Source organism: Myotis yumanensis, unplaced genomic scaffold, assembly GCF_028538775.1.
Source record: "Myotis yumanensis isolate MYYU_CA2020_CCGP unplaced genomic scaffold, mMyoYum1.0.hap1 SCAF_19, whole genome shotgun sequence".
Classification (NCBI taxonomy): domain Eukaryota; kingdom Metazoa; phylum Chordata; class Mammalia; order Chiroptera; family Vespertilionidae; genus Myotis; species Myotis yumanensis.
This window is the reverse complement of record NW_027223770.1, coordinates 14346449-14361173: the sequence shown is the minus strand read 5'-3', so window position 1 is coordinate 14361173 and position 14725 is coordinate 14346449.

Sequence of the window (14725 nt, the reverse complement as noted above, 5' to 3'; positions counted from 1 at the left end):
GGGCTCCAGGCTTGCCATCCAGACTCCAATAATATGGAAAACCCATCTTCCCATCTCAGACAGAGAAAAGCCGAGGAATAAGGCTCATGACTGCTCATCTCACTGCCCTCTGGAGATGCTGCCTTTGGGCCTCTCAGAAGACCATGTCTGTCTGGGGCGGGAATGCTCAGAGAGACATTAAGACTATGTCCTCATCCAGGCTTTCTACACTCAGTGGGCAAGCGGGGACCTTGCTGACCTGGTTGTACTCAGATGAAAGACAATTCTCACACACACCGTTAGCGGGGCCCTCCAGCCCATGTCTGGAGCGTCCTCTGATCACTGCACCTTGGGAGCCAGTTTTCTTAAACGTCTTGGAAGGCCCTGCACCTACTTGAGCACAGGTTCTTAGAGGAGCCACGTCACAAGGTCTCAGGCACTGCTACTCCACGTTGAACCCCCGAGGGGGAGCCCCCATTTTGGAAGTCAGTTTCTTTCTTTCTTTTTAAAAAAAATATATTTTATTGATTTTTTTTACAGAGAGGAAGGGAGAGGGATAGAGAGTTAGAAACATCGATGAGAGAGAAACATCGATCAGCTGCCTCCTGCACACCTCCTACTGGGGATGTGCCTGCAACCAAGGTACATGCCCTTGACTGGAACCCTTGAGTCTGCAGGCTGACGCTCTACCCACTGAGCCAAACCGGTTAGGGCTGGAAGTCAGTTTCTTAGACTCTTGAACAAAAATCAAACGGTCAAACCATATGACCGATTCCACTCCTGGAGAGTAGGTGAATGTGTGGTTCTTGTGATTCCTGACATGTGGGTGGTGTGGGTCACACCATGAAAATGATGAATCTGTATGAGCCCAGGTTGTGACATAGAGAAGTGGTGGCCCTCGAGCTGACAGTGGCGGCTGCATCTGAGCTTTTATGTCTCACCATTTCTACAATGCATGTGCTTCCTCTTATCCCAAAAGCATGCCTTCTTTAAAAATGTAAAAACCCACCACAATAAATGCACAGAAAGGCAAAAAAGAAGAAGAAAAAGGAGAAGAAGAAGAAGAAGAAGAAGAAGAAGAAGAAGAAGAAGAAGAAGAGGAATATGCCCCCATGTGTGGCTCAGTGGTTGAGCGTTGACCTATGAACCAGGAGGTCACAGTTTGATTCCCGGTTTGTGGGCTTGATCCCAGTGGGGAGCATGCAGGAAGCAGCTGTCAATGATTCTCTCTCCTCATTGATGTTTCTCTCTCTATCTCCCTCTCCCTTCCTCTCTGAAATCAATAAAAATATTTTTTCAAAATAAGAATATGCCCTTGCCCTAACTGGTTTGGCTCAGTGGATAGAGCGTCGGCCTGCGGACTGAAAGGTCCCAGGTTCAATTCCAGTCAAGGGCATGTACCTTGGTTGTGGGCACATCCCCAGTAGGGGCTGTGCAGGAGGCAGCTGATCGATGTTTCTCTCTCATCGATGTTTCTAACTCTCTATCCCTCTCCCTTCCTCTCTGTAAAAAAATCAATAAAATATATATTTTTTAAAAAAGAATTGTCTCTCATCTCATGGTGGCATGGCTATTGCTCATGGAGTGCCAACAAGCTGCTGGGTGCAGGGCCAGTCCTGAGACAGACCTTGCCTTATCCCAGCTACTTCCTGTGCATTCCAGCCCTTAATCTATGTTTTGGGCCAGATGACAACTGGGCCACTCCTACCAGTGCTCCTCGCTGGGCCCTATGGGTGAGCGGGGAAAACCCCTTTGCTTCCTGCTGCTCCGGGGCGTGCCAAAGAGGACGAGGTGGCTCAGATGCTTTCACTCACCTACACAAGCTCTCCACTCTTGACTCACCTGTTATTTGCCATCCCTTTCACACCACCTCCTCAAACCCCGCAGGGTGTGGGCAGTAGTATCTGAAGGAAATGAGGGAAGGGATGAGCTCCTGAATCCGAAACTAAAGGAAAAGATCCTCCGTTCTTATTGTGAATAGACCTGTAATTTTCAAAAAACGCTTACTATGGTTTCATGGTATCAAACACCTGTAAGACGGGCGCTGGCTGTTAATGGCCTGTCTGCCCACTGAGTATCAGGCCCTACTACTAGCAAGCCCTACTGACCGTCCACAGGAGTTTGGGGCAGCCAGTGTCTGTTTAGGCCTTTCAGACATGGCAACAAGTGTCCTCCCTGGGTTTTTCAAAGGGACCCAGGGACCCAGGGACGTGACTGCTTGAGGAAGTCTATGAGGCTAAGTGCCAGGAGAATAAGCCATTAAGCAACAGAACCCCGACTTTCACCACACGCACAGGCATCGCTATTTGAACAGTCTGTACCCGCTGCCTCCCACTTCTGTCTTACTAACCAGAGAATAGTCCACCTTTTCATGATAGAATCAAGACCCAGGCCCTTGATTAATGGGGTAGGAGTGGGATATTAGGAGAAATAGAGATTATTTAACCTTTTAAAGGTTCAGTTTCATATTAGGTTTTTTTTTTGTTGTTTTTTTTACTGAGAGGCCAGTGGTGGCTTTGAGGCAGAGTCCACCCTGGCGCAGACACTGCTTCTCTGCACCTCAGTTCTCTCATCTGTAGCATGTGGATAACATATACCTTGCAGAATGGCTATGAGAATTAAACATTATGTGTACAAAGGGCCTGGCCACATTAACTAGGTTTGGTAAATGGGGCAATTATTACGTCTTCATGAGCTTGTATATGATACTAGGATCAGATATTGATGACAATTGATAGAAACCAATGGCCATTTACAAGTGAGAACAAAATATAGGGGGTCACAGGATCAGAGTTCTTAAAAGTGAGTGCCATTATATAACAGGTTTGACCTGCTAAATTTTTAATATCCTGTGTGCACATAGGTGCATGTATGTGGGTATCTGTGTATGCATGTGTACACATACACAACTTCACTCACTGAGTTATTGTAAGCATCAAGGTAACACATGTTGAATTTCAAGCTGACAAGGGTGAATGTATGGGTTGAGTGAAGTGTCATAAAACGAGCAAAGCTATTATTATCTCAAGTGTGTCAGATGTTGAAATCTTACTAAGGGTTGTTATTAAATTCCTTCCAGCTAACACCGTCAAAAGATAGATAAGCAAGGTGACCATGTATCCAAAAAGACCTTGTTTCTCAATAAAAGACAATGTTCTAGAAGGGCTTGGCAAAGAGAGTCCTGCCATTGATATAACTGGTCACAAATAGGGGCTTCATCTCCTTAAGACTGGATTGATGGGTCCCATGGCATGAAGAATGGGAGACCATTCTCAGCCAAGCAAGGGGGGCAGCCCTGCTTCCAAATGGTCAACCAGTGGCAGCAGCAGGAATAATGAGGACAACCTGGAAGCAGCCAGCCCTCAGGAAGGGAGGAGTCGATTCGGCAAGTGGTTAAATTTATTACAGTCTCCCGAAGTCACTTTGTTCGGGGGGGTGGGGGGAGGGAAGGGGGGGTGGTGGTGGTGGTATATAAAGCAATATACGATACTGCTAAAAGGAAGGCAGCCTCTGGTGGCCTAGGCATACAAGCTGAGGACAATTTCTCGTTGCTCCAGTATCTGAAAGTAACAATTCACTTATTCACTTAACAAATACTTGCTGAGTGCCAATTATGTGCCAGGCACAGTACTAGGTGCTGAGGGTACATTGATGAATAAGACAGGCACAGCCCGAACCTCAAAGAATTTAGTTAGTTGAATGGGACAGAGCCACGCAGAGACATAATTCCACCTCAAAGAGCTGTAGGAGAACAAGCAATCGCTTATAGAGGTATGTCTGTACTGCTGGGCTAACTCTGGGAGTGTTTGGAAGGCGTCACAGTAGGAAACGTGAGAGGCAGATTTGAAGGAGAGCTAGGCGCATGCCCGTGGAAGAGAGAACAGCAGGACCAGCAGAGCGCATGAGCCCTAGTGTGTGCACCACCAAACACGAGGAGGAAGGGGACAGTTAAATGCCACAGGAGGAACTCTGTGGAGCTGGGGACACCTGCGCACAGTGAGGAGCTGCAGAAGGTATGGCCACTGTTACTTAGGATGGGACAGTCGAGAGCCTTAAAAGCCAATGTTAAGGAGTTGGAATTTTATCCTTGGGACAGTTGGGTGTTAAGACAAAGAGGTTTTTAAGGAGGGTTGAGACATAATCAGATTTATGTTCTTAGGGGAGAAATGGCCATGTTGAAGCCTTTTGTCAGACTTCTGGCTCTAGGCCAAGATCGAATAGATGCAGTTCTCCTTAATTTACTTGCTAAATACTAAAAACCCTGGCATTATACACAACGTAAAAAAAACTCTGGTCCTAGCTTGTTTGGCTCAGTGGATAGAGCTTCAGCCTGTGGACTAAAGGGTTCCAGGTTCAATTCCGGTCAAGGGCACATGCCCAGGTTGTGGGCTCGATCCCCCGTAGGGGGTGTGCAGGAGGCAGCCGATCAATGATTCTCTCTCATCATTGATGCTTCTATCTCTCTCTCTCCCTCTCCCTTTCTCTCTGAAATCTATATATATAAAAGGCTAAGTGTCCATCCGTCCAACCAGTAGCTATGATGTGCACTAATCAGCAGGGGCAGATGCTCAGCGCAGGAGCTGATATGATGCGCACTGGCCATTTAAAAATAAACGGCACCACTGACCAGGCACTGACAAACCAACACTTGGCTTCCCCCAAGTGGGACACAGGCCCTGCCACCACCCCAGAGTGACATCCCACCAAATCGCAGCCAATGCTGCCAAGACCCCATGATGCAAAATGTGGCCCACAGCACAGCCCTGAAACGGTCGCTGTGGGCACCGGGTAATGACATCACATAGCAACGCCCAGCTTTCTCTCCCTAGCGACTAGCCTCCTTGGAGTTTCTTTAGCCCAGGAACATGACTTGCTTTATAGCCAGGTATAAACATTTTACAGTTTAATCAAATGTTTGTGAGGCATTTTCACATGCCTCATCTCATTTGATCCTCACAAAAGTCCTGGAGTAGTTAGATAGGAGATTTGGTAGAATCCCATTTTCTTTTCATTAGCCAGAAAAATGGAGATTTAGAAAGTTTAGAAACTTGACTGACTGAAAAGAAGTAAGAAATGGTGGAACTTGAAAATGACTTCAGGTTTTCCCATTGCACAGAATATAGTCAAACACTGCTGCAGTTAAATACTTTACCTTTTGTTCTCCCTGCGTGATCTACAATAATAATCTGCTTCGTGTTGATATTTACTGCTGTGTTGCTGACAATTACCTGAAAGAGAAGTTGGGGTGCTTCACTGGCCTGGAAAAGTTTAGCTAAATCAGAAAGCAGGTCTAATTAAGCAAGTTTATTCTATATTTATAAAAGGCTAAGTTGACTCGTGTGTGCGATACATAGAAAGCTCTCACTGGCACCAATCGCACATGTGTGTTTCTACCTGTCATTGTTGATCATGAATTTGGTTGACACTTCTATTATAGAGAAAGGGTGAATAGCAATATTAAAATATTTCTTCTGCCCTGACTGGTTTGGCTCAGTGGATAGAGCGTCAGCCTGCGGACTGAAAGGTCCCAGGTTCGATTCCGGTCAAGGGCATGTACCTTGGTTGTGGGCACATCCCCAGTAGGGTGTGCAGGAGGCAGCTGATCTATGTTTCTGACTCTCTATCTCTCTCCCTTCCTCTCTGTAAGAAATCAATAAAATATTTCTTCTAATTAATTTCCTTTCAATGTGCACGAATCTGTGCACCAGGACACTAGTAAAAATATATTTTAAAAAAAGAAGACTCTGCAAAAGTAGAGAGAAGGCAGATTAGTGAGGAGCCTCCAGACCTAAGGAATGACAAAGTAGTGTTTTAGAGAGAGAGGGAAAGAGAAAAAGAGAGGGAGAAGGGGAGGGAGAGGGAGGTAGGAAGAGAGAGAGGTAGGAGGAGAGAGAGAGAAACATCGATGTGAGAGAGAGGCATTGATCAGCTGCCCCCGCCCCCATGCATCCTGACCAGGGCTTGAACTCAAAACTGAGGCATGTGCCCTGATCAGAATCAAACTGGCAACTCCGAGGTGCATGGGAAATGCTCAGCCAACTGAACCACACTGGCTAGGGCTGGGTTTACTTTTGCTTCACCTCCCCTTGACTGGGTGCTGGAGAAACGAGCAATCTACAAGTGCCAATCACACAAACAAGAAGAAAGAAAAAACACCAATAAAAGCTGGCTGTATCCAGCTAAAGGAACAAGAAACACTACAGAAAACACTTCCATCTGCCCCACCCCACTGCCATCAGCCTTGACTTCCATTTGCACCTGGCTGGGATGAGTTGTCCCCTGAGCCCCACCTTCAGGAGGGTGTCAGAGAACTCCAAACAGGAAGCCAGGACTTACACGCCATCTTCCAGTGGCAATGAGCACCCCACCTCCACCCCCACCACCATGGGTTAGTGGAGGTCATGTGGGGAGCAGGAAGGAGGCACCTGCTCCCTCCCATGCTGGGTGGTGTCAGTGGAAGCCCAGGAGGGAGCCAGAACTCCCACTATCCAAGCAGTAATGAGGTGCCCTCCCCCACCCCGCCAAGGGTAGCAACCGAGGCTAAAAGGAAAGCTGGTTGCTACAGCCCGCCTGGCAAAGAGGAATAAAAACTCGATCCAACTACATGCTATCATCACTTTCTTAAAAAAGTAAACATACACTCATGGTACAACCCCAGTTGCACTCCTTGGGCATTTAGTCCCAATAAATGAAAATATCTGTCCATACAAACCTGTTCATAATGTCCATAGCAGCCTGTAATAGCAAAAAACTCAAAACAACCACAATGTCTCTCCATAGGAGGATGGTTAAACAAGTTGTGCTACATCCACACCATTGAATACTACTCAGCAATATAAGAAACAAATCATTGATGATGCAACCACTGGATGAATCTCAATGGCATCATGCTAAGTGAAAGAAAGCTATCTCAAAAGATCATACTGTGATTCCACTTATATAACATTCTTGAAATGACAAAATTATAGAGGTGGAAAAAAGATGGGGAGGGGTGTGGTATGGCTCTAAAGCTGCTATTTTCAATTGGTATGCTGCAAGAATATTTAAAACATGCAATACCTGACTATTTAGTCAGGGACACTGACCTCCTTTCCCTTAGATTGTCACATTAAAAAACAACAACAGGCCCTAGCCGGTTTGGTTCAGTGGATAGAGTGTCAGCCTGAGGACTGAAGGGTCCCAGGTTCGATTCCGGCCAAGGGCGTGTACCTGGTTGCGGGCACATCCCCAGTAGGGGGTGTGCAGGAGGCAGCTGATCGATGTTTCTCTCTCATCGATGTTTCTAACTCTCTATCCCTCTCCCTTCCTCTCTGTAAAAAAATCAATAAAATATATTAAAAACAACAACAACAGCCAACACAACAATAGCCATCGAGTGTGAATGCCCTGTCTTGAACCATAAATAGGTCAGATAATAGAGTTTCACCTTATTGGTCATGTCGTATAATGAGGTTGCGTGTGATTGGCTAATTCTTGGTACCAGAAATCCTTATATACAAGTGTGGCACCTGATTTTTTTAAAAAGTCACTTTGGAGTAAAAAGGGTAATTACTATTATTTTTTGTAAATCAATCAAAATTATACTACTTCTTGTCAGATCAGCAACAAATTTATATTTTGGTGTGCTGCAGAATTTTAGTAGTTTATGTGTGCCATGGGATGATCATGGTTGGACATCACTGCTCTATAAGGTACGATCAGGGAAATGTTTGTGGCAATGGATTAGTTTTGTCTCGATTGTGGTAGTGTTTACAGAATCAACACATGTGAGAAAATGTCACACATAGAACTATATGTACACATTGTACCACGGTCAGCTTGGTATACTGGACCTATCTGAACTATTTTTGCAATTTCCTGTAGATTTATAATTCTTTTATAAAAAAATTTTGTAAAGAGTGGGGGCAAAGCAGCCCTTTGTCAACCTTTTTAAATGTTTTTATTATTATTATTATTATTATTATTATTATTATTATTGATTTCAGAGAGGAAGGGAGAGAGAGACGGAAACATCAATGATGAGAGAGAACCATTGATTGACTGCCTCCTGCACAACTCCCCACTGAGCTGCAACCCAACCTGGGCATATGCGCTGACCAGGAATCGAACCGTGACCTCCTGGTTCCTAGGTCAATGTTCAACCACTGAGGCACACCGGTCAGGCCCTTTGTCAACTTTTCAATTTCTTCTAGTACTTCTCAGTGTGATAATTCTAGAAACAGGGGGCTGGGGGGAGGGGGTCCTTACCTTTTAAATAGAAATCTTTTCCCTTGAGAGCATGCAGTGCAGCAGCATGGTCAGCTGTCCTTGTTAACTCCAGTTAACACCTAACTCACCCTCATCAGTGCAGATTTCAGGATACTCCCTGCCTTCCAAGTTATTCTTACTTAACTTCCTCTTCACCTCCGGATGGCGAGGAGAGATAACACTCTTTCCTCAGACAAGGACATGTAGGCTTACAGAGGAGAACTGGTACCTGAGCCACAGTGATGGTGGCGAGATGAGATACCAGCTCTCCCAAGGGCAATCAGCTTCCTTCTCAGCACCTAGGGTAACTATGGGACTGCCTACCTGCCTTACACTGTTTTGTGTCTATAATTGGGAATACCTTTTTATTGTAACTTTGTGAAGCAAGAGCAATAAAACAGGGAGAACAGGTTGGACAAATGAAGTTGAAAATTAGGTTTAGAAACCAGAAGCACGTGACTTCAAAGACCTATGATTTTTTTTCCACAGGAAAGGACTGAAAGGTCTTTAAGAGGAGACTTTTACTAGGAAGATTAAAGGTCTGAGTAAACAACCCAGGGCCACACAGTAAGGACTGGAGGTAGTCCTGCTACCCCTAGATGTCTATGGCAGCAAAGGCAGACACTGATCTGGAAAAACTCTTACATCTCCTTTGGCCCAGCACTACCTTCACCCTAGAATTTTCTCACAAAACTCCTTAGTTCTGGTTCCTAGTCCACTGTTGGCATTCCCAAAGAACAGGCTACAAGATGCAGAAATCAAGTCCCAGATTGAAATTCCTGAGTAGGAGGGTTCTGATCCTAGACCAGTGATCGCAAACCTTCTGAGCTCGGCGTGTCAGCATTTTGAAAAACCCTAACTTAACTCTGATGCCGGGTCACATATAGAAATTTTTTGATATTTGCAACCATAGTAAAACAAAGACTTATATTTTTGATATTTATTTTATATATTTAAATGCCATTTAACAAAGAAAAATCAACCAAAAAAATGAGTTCGCGTGTCACCTCTGACATGCGTGTCATAGGTTCGCCATCACTGTTCTAGACCAACCTTCTGAGAAATCTTACTCTCAGGCCCAAGCCTCCCTCATTCAGAACTAAACATCATCTAAATGTTCCCCTTTATGCCAACCTGAGCTCCAGTCATTTCTATTTACTGAGCACTGTTTCTGAACCTTTTGCTCCTTCCTACTAATGCACATGGAGAGGTTCCTCCCAGTTTCTAATGACAGAGCTTCAGTTGGGGGGAAGGGGATGCCCAGGCATCTCTAGAAAAAAACCAGAAAACTCGTCAGTCTCTTTCCAAATCCTGTGCCGCCTTATTAAGTCCTTCAAGTCTAATCAAGACCGTGTCTATTTATTGCATAGAATGAGATTTAAGATGCTCACACAAGCCTCAAAATTAAAAAATTCAATCAGGTTGCAAATAGATGAACTATAAATGAATACACAGCTCGGTTAATTAACAAGTATTTAAAAAGTCAAATCTGAGTTTTCTTATGAAAATTTCCAGCAACACAAACTTAAGAAGACCTGTATGCTCACCTTTATAATCAGATCCAATCTAATGAGACTTAGTTTGTGATCAAGAATTATCTTTCTTTGCCCTAGCCTGTTTGGCTCAGTGGATAGAGCGTCAGCCTGCAGACTGAAGGGTCCCAGGTTCGATTCTGGTCAAGGGCACATGCCTGGGTTGCGGGCTCAATCCCCAGTAGGGAGTGTGCAGGAGGCAGCCGATCAATGATTCTCTCTCATCACTGATGTTTCTATCTCTCTCTCCATCTCCCTTCCTCTCTAAAATCAATATATATATATATAACATATATATATATAATTATCTTATATATATATATAATTATCTTTCTTTGAAACTATTTTTATCAAAACAAGAAAGGATACAGAAAACATTTTATGCTTCAGTGGGAAATTATGCATTATCCAGAGAAGTCTGATTTTAGCCCATAGTTGATCTAATTTACAATTCTTCAAATTGTAAATAACTATGGAAAAGATCAGTTTTGCGTCCATTTGGACTTTCAACATTCTTTTAACCATATGAGGTTTTTTCCTTTTCCTTTTTTTTTCAGAATCAGTTATAACATCTGTTTATTTCCCTAATGAGTTAAAAAGTCTTTAACACATGTTCATTTAATATCTGTATGAGAGTCGTGATTTTACCTTTTTAGGAAAATTATCCTTTAATATATATAAACAATTATCATGGAAGGCAGAACAAAAATATGTGCTACATAGAGTTACAACGAGTGTACCAGGTTAGCCAAGAGGAATTATTGCTTCTGATTGAGAGAAATCAGGTAGGTTTTTTAAAAATTCTTTTTTTATTGATTTGAGAGAGAGAGGAAGGGAGAGGGATAGAGAGATAGAAACTTCAATGAGATAGAAACATCATCCATCAGCTGCCTCCTGTATGCCCCCTACTGGGGATCGAGCCTGCAACTGGGGCATGTGCCCTGACCCAGAATTGAACCCCTGACCTCTTGGGTCAATGCTCAACCACTGAGCCACACCAGCCAGGCTCAGGTAGGTTTTCATGGGGCAGGTAACTCTAAGTTATGGAGGAGTAGTAGTACTTTGCCTTAAGGGTGAGTAGAACTTCAACACTCAGAAGTGAATGGGTATTTCAGGCAAAAAAAAAAAAAAAGGCCTGCTATTCCTAAGGGACTCTCTTGACCCAAACGTTATTAGCACCCAGCACCCTAGAGTCCCAAAGGAAAGGCCAGACTCAATCCAGAGATTCATGTAGGAGCAATGCTCAATTTAGAACCAACCCCAGAGGACGTCCCTATATATTATCCTACCTGGCAAAGCTTACAGTTCCCACTGCTCTGCGGAGGAAGGGCTCCTGGCAGGCACAAGGAGCATGAGGCACAAGAATAACTGGGACAACTGGCCCCATTAATTCAAAACAGTGTGTCTTGAAATGAGCATCACAACCTATTTCCTGTATGTCATCTAGCAGAACTATGCGACAGCCTAAACAACTTCCCTACCTCCTGCTGCCTCCATAGGCCAGGTATAAAGTTGTATGGATCTAACTGCATCTCACTTCTGGGGTCAAACTAATTTCATTAACAGCTATTAATCTATACATTTCCATTTTGCCAGTGATCAAGAGGAAGAGGTAGATAAGGGGTTCAGAAAATGTAATAGGTAAAAAAAATACATATTTAGCAAAGCATTTACTAAGTCTCTAGATACCACTGTTGACCCGCATCAGATTATATTCCTTCATGAATGGATTTCCCAGCCTAAGCCACTACGTGAAAGTCATACTTTCTAGACTTCCTTTTAAGACACTATAGTGTGAGGCACTAAATGTGAATCTACTAACAACAAACCCATCCGCAGTCTTCAGAGACATATGCCTAGCTAAACTACTGACTCCTATGGTGTTGGTTCAAGCTCCAACCCTACTTGCAAACTCTCTTTTCCCTTGATCTTCCACTGTTCATCTGTCTCAGTCCTGCTCCTTGCATTTGTCTGTGTAGTCAAATCTCAGCTGTTTCTGGTCCCCCTTTATCTACTATCCCTGACCCAAGTTACTTGTACGATAAGAAAAAGGAGTTACCTTCTATGAAAAAAGTCTCCCTGACCCTGAACCTAAAAGACTAAGCTGTATAACAATCAAGTTTTATGCATGGGATATAAAATCCTAATGAGTGACAGATAAAAATGTGCTTGTCAGCTCTAATGGCAATTGCTTTCAACTCCTTAGTAAAAACAGAGAGCCCACCTGGGAAAACAGGGCAAGGCATGTCCTTCCTCTGGCTCAGCCATCCATTACTCAATCTTGGCAATGTGATGGAGTGGGTGGATCCTGCTGGATGAGGGTACTTACCTGTTTTCAGCCTGAAGAATTCAAATGTAGGCATCATCTCGCCCTCTGGTTGAGCAACAAAAGGCGTTCTAATTTGCAATTTAAATGATATACCGATCCATTTGGCAACTAGGAACTCTCTTCCCTTGATTCTCCCCCTTCTAAAAAAAAAAAATTGATGTTAGTGGTAAGAAGGCTCAGTGTAGGATGGAACAATGAGTCAAATCAAATCAAATGTCAATGTCATCATAACTTAGGGACATAGAAAACTTTTTCTCTTAGGCATTAATACAGAAGGTCAAATTGGATGTGTACCCATACCTACCTCACTCACTCCTGGCTAAAATATCCGAAACATCAAGGATTCCATGTGGCTAACCAAGGAAAGCATCAAGGCCTTGTCTCTTTGTACTTAACATGTTTCAGGCACTATGCTAACCACATACTATCTCACAACAACTCTGCTTAGTAAGTACTAAGTTATTTCCATTTTGCAGATGATGCCCGCATACAGGGTCTAAGTAACTTGCTTAAGGTCACACAACTGAAATGTAGTAGAACCAGGATTTAAACCTGACAGTGGTCTTAACCACTGCATACACTCTCCCCTAGCAGCAGGGCCTTTGAAAAACAGAGCAAGAAAGAACTTTAACAACAAAGAGCAATTTTTCAATCTCTGGAACAGTGACTTTCAACCTTTTTCATCTCATGACACACATAAACTAATTACTAAAATTCTGCACACCAAAAAAAAATATATTTTTTGCCAATCTGACCAAAAAATAGGTAAGATTTTTATTCATTCACAGCAGATGGATATGGTGTTGGCTGTTGTTTTTTATTTGACAATCTAAGGGAAAAGAGATCAGTACCTCTTTCTACAGAGTCAGGTATTGCATGTTTTAAAAATTCTTGCAGCACACCAGGCTCTAGAAGACTCTAGGGAATATAGAAATATAAGTGACTTTTCCCATCGCTGAACCGAACCATGTAAATATTCTCTTACTCCCAATTCACCCTAAGATTTCAAAGCTTCTTTTATTAAATTACTATTTTGTTCTTTATACCCTAACTAGAGGCCTGGTGCACAAAAATTTGTGCACTCGGGGTGGGGGGGTAGGGAGGATCCCCTCAGCCTGGCCTGCGCCCATTTGCAGTCCAGGACCCCTTTGGGGATGTCCACCTGTTGACTTAGGCCCACTCCCCTGGGGATCAGGCCTAAGCTTGCAGTCAGACATCCTTCTAGCAGCCAGGGAGTCCTCAGGGGATGTCGGACTGAAGGCTTAGGCCCCCAAGGGTTCGGGCATAAACCGTTAGTTGGACATTCTTAGTGCTGCCACGGAGGTGGGAGAGGCTCCTGCCACCACCTCTGCGCTGGCCAGCTATGAGCCAGCTTCTGGCTGAGTGGCACTCCCCATATGGAAGTGCACTGACCACCAGGGGGCAGCTCCTGCATTGAGCGTCTGCCCCCTGGTGGCCAGTGCGCATCATAGTAACTGGCCATTCTGCCGTTCAGTCCATTTGCATATTAGCCTTTTATTATTATTATATAGGATGTCCCTATTTCCCCCCTTCTGCCCTCTCTACCCAGCTCTTGCCCCCCACTTCTCTCTGGCCATCACCATACTGTTGTCTGTGTCCATGGGTTGTGCATATATTTTCTTTGGCTAATCCTTTCTTTAAATTCACTTCTTTAAATTTTTATTTTCAGATAAGTGCTTATAACTGCACTATTATATATTTTCTATTATATCATTTAGAATTAAGATATTTTTTAATTGAACCCTTATAAATTTTAGCACAATTTAATAAATTATGCTAGACACAATTAGGAGAAGATTTTTCATGTAATGCAGATACATTTCAATTAATATTTTAATTTTTAATTTTTTAATATTTTAATTTGAAATCTCATACATGTAAAAAAACTATAAAATACGACAGCATATTATATGTACCCTTCACCCAATTTCTTAGGTATTAATAATTTAAACATAACCATTATACAACTAACAAAATTTGGAATATATTTTTCTTATAATCACTTTAATGTTACTTAATCCATTTACTTTGTTTTTGTTAATCTTCACTGAAGGATATTTTTCCATTGAATTTTAGAGAGTGAAGGGAAAGGGAGAGACATATTGATTGGTTGCCTCCTGCACATGCTCTGATAGGGACTGGGGATCAAGCCAGCAACTGAGGTACATGCCCTTGACTGGAATCTAACCTGGGACCCTTCAGTCCAAGGGCTAATGCTCTATCCACTGAGCAAAACAGGCTGCAGCTTAGTTCATTTACTTTTAATCTATATGTGTCTTTATATTTAAAGTGGGTTTTGTTTTTGATTCACCCTCATAATCTGTCTTTTAATTGGTGCATTTATGCCACTGACTTTCAGAGTGCTTACTGATAGAGTTACTGCCATATCTGGCGGCTTCTGGGGCTTCCGGGGCCCACCAGCGGCCCGGGACCAATCCGGTCCTGGGCAGCAGGCAGGCAGCTCCTTGGGCTTGCAAGAGGTTTCTGGGGTCGCCCACAGGGGCCTGGATGGCGGCTGGCGCTGCCCCGCCCTGCCTGCAGTATGTAAATTAGCCGCCATCTTTGTTGGCGGTTAATTTGCATATCTCGCTGATTAGCCAATGGGAGGCATAGTGAA